Source organism: Uranotaenia lowii, chromosome 1 (assembly GCF_029784155.1).
Source record: "Uranotaenia lowii strain MFRU-FL chromosome 1, ASM2978415v1, whole genome shotgun sequence".
Lineage (NCBI taxonomy): Eukaryota > Metazoa > Arthropoda > Insecta > Diptera > Culicidae > Uranotaenia > Uranotaenia lowii.
This window is the reverse complement of record NC_073691.1, coordinates 213,625,280-213,628,262: the sequence shown is the minus strand read 5'-3', so window position 1 is coordinate 213,628,262 and position 2,983 is coordinate 213,625,280.

Here is a 2,983-nt window from a genome sequence, read left to right as displayed (position 1 = left end):
GACAAAAATGACAAAAATGACAAAAAATGACAAAAATGACAAAAATGACAAAAATGACAAAAATGACAAAAATGACAAAAATGACAAAAATGACATAAAATGACATAAAATGACAAAAATGACATAAAATGACAAAAAATTACATAAAAATTACATAAAAAATTAACAAAATTGTTAATGACAAAATTGTTTAAAAAGAGGAAAATGACAAAAAAAAATTAAATTCTTTCTTTTTGAATAGCTGAGGATGACCATAAATAATTCTTTAAAGAGATTGTTGGATTCAGTTGAAACTCTCACTTGTCTGCGGATAGTGCTTCCTTCTTTATGCAGCAAATGTAGTACAGGATAGTTCCCAAACAAACAAAAAAACATCATTCCTTTTATTTAGAGCCTGAAGCAAAATGTAATTGGCATCTGTTTTCATTGTTCTTTGAATTCCAATGAAATACATTTCAAGCTCAGCAAAAACCACAGCTCAAATTATTTGGATTTTCATAAAAGCTTCCCTCGTTCAACCAATCAAAAACCAAAATTTGGTGAACCACCAGGATGCTTTTATCTCTAAATTCCTAAATATACTTATACAAAAGAACTCCTCAACACACCCACAGCTCTCACTCTCGCACACATACATTTATAATAACAAACACGGACGCAATGAATGTGATCTGCCTTTTTCCAGTCCGGAATCCAACACGAAAAATGTGAAACTCGAGCGAAACAAAACAGAAATAAATCTTTTAAATTTATAACACACGACAAATTGTTTCCCGTTAGCTGCAAAGCAAAGCATAGCCGGGGTTGCCCTTGTGCCGACTCGAGGACAAACAGAAGAGAGAGAAAAAAAACAACGCTCCCTCCCGAGAGTCCAGTTCGGTTGCCATTATTTTCATCTGCGAAAAGTGCATTTCCACACAATCGGGGAGAAGGTTTTTATTTTCCTTTCCAAGACCACCCACACAGAAACACAAACGGAAGTAAAATCCTTGAGCTGGGTGGTCTTGCGCGCACTTCCTTCTTGTTGCTGGCCAGGTTTTACTCATTCGGTCCGGAGTCTCCACCCCTCTTTATTTATGGCATATTGTGTCCAGTCCTGCGGGATTTGCCCTTCCTCCTAGTTAAGTTCTCTTCGTTGTCGTCCTTGGAAGGTCAGATCTACCGGTTCCATGTTTTCTGCCCTTTTTCCCGGTCCAAAAACACCTCCTTCTATTGAGTTATTCGTGACAATTGAGCTTATCTTGCAATAATACACTGAAGGACCTTTTTACACCGTTAGACGAGTCTTTCTTTGGTCGATAAAGCTCTAGTAGATCGTAAAAAACGGATGGCAACAGTTGTGTTGAGGCTGCCAATGATTTACAGATTGATATGTTTTGTAGAGAACTTGTTTTACTCAAAGATTTGATTGACAGAAAAAATATTAACATTGAATTGATTCTGAAGCTTAAAACGCTCCTTTCCGTAAAAATTATCAAAAGAAGAAGTCTATTTGTTTCATTCAGCAAAGGGAAGGTTATTTCAAAGGTTTCAGAATATAGTCTTAATTACTTTAGAAATTTGTTCCAAAATGACTCCTATCCACATTTAATAAAAAATTAAAAGTCATTTATGAGGTGCGGCCTTTCAAACAAATCCAAGCCATGCAGGTAACATAAATTTTCATAGAATGAATAGAATGGTCTAATCTTAAACGCACCCAGCTCTCAAAAAGACTCTTTATGGTGAAAGGATCTTAAAGTCACCAGAAAAATATTTTCCTGAGACTCAATCCAGAATCCAATATAATGTATTGATTTATCATACTGCTCACTCTTGTCTTATTGAAAATTCGTGAACGTGAGCTTGAAATAGATATTGTTGCTCTATTTGATTCAATTTTTGTTTTGTTCTGACCACAAACTTAGAATACTCTTTTATTTTATTTTTTTCACTCTAAATTCAGAAAACACATTTATTATGATTTTGTACAACCTTCTCTTTGTTTTACTGGTGAAAATAGTTTCCCGTTGTCTTTGGAACTTAGTACGAATACTTCCGAATGGAAGTTCAGCGAGTTCACCAAAAGAGTGAAAAGTACCGGTCCCAATTGACTACCTTAAGGCACTTCAAGAAACAGTTAATAATCTTAGTAACAATCATAATAGACAAAAACGTTCTGTATCCATAAGATAGGATTAAATTCAATCGCAGTTCATAATAAAAGAATTGGGAAAATTTAAACAACGGAGCTGTTTTGCGAATTTTTCAAAGCATGTTTTCAAAGCCTTTTTGAAACTTCATCTGGGCCTAATAATAGCTCTGCATTCAGCACTTTCGAACATTTCTTCGAGCATCAAACAAATTAAAATCAACCAAAAGTCACGGGTTTATTTAAATAAGATATTTTTATGTTACGTTTTAGCTGCGTTGAAAGTGTTTTCCAAAATTTTTTTTTTCTATCGCATACTCTCTGCTTGGATATAATTTGTTGGAATCCGCAGTACTAAACAATTTTAATTTCCTCATAATTGGATGTTCAATTTACACATTGATGAACAACAAAAGCTGAAAAGCTATAAATTTACCAACAAATTGAATTGTGTGAAATTAAAAATCGCAGATTCAAAACCTAACTGCAAAATTTGATTCGTTGGATCTCGTTGTTCCAGATAATGCACGTTCAATTTTCTAATCTCTTTACAAAATTCCCCGTGGCTATAAAAACTTTGAAATCACAACCTTCAATTTAAAACTCAAAATTTGATAGATTTTTCTTTATCTATGAGAAATTTCAAAAATATTTATATGGTAGGGTAATAAAAACTGTAAAAATTGTTGCAAACAGTTCAAAGAGTTATTCAGCTGCAGAAGTAAATTTATTATGAAGTGGAATCATTGCATCCATTCTTTACACACAACATATTCTTGAAGACTCCCAACTTTGGCCGTAGGAACGAGGGGGGATTTCAGGGTAAAACTTCTCTCATAAGGGTTCAAAAGT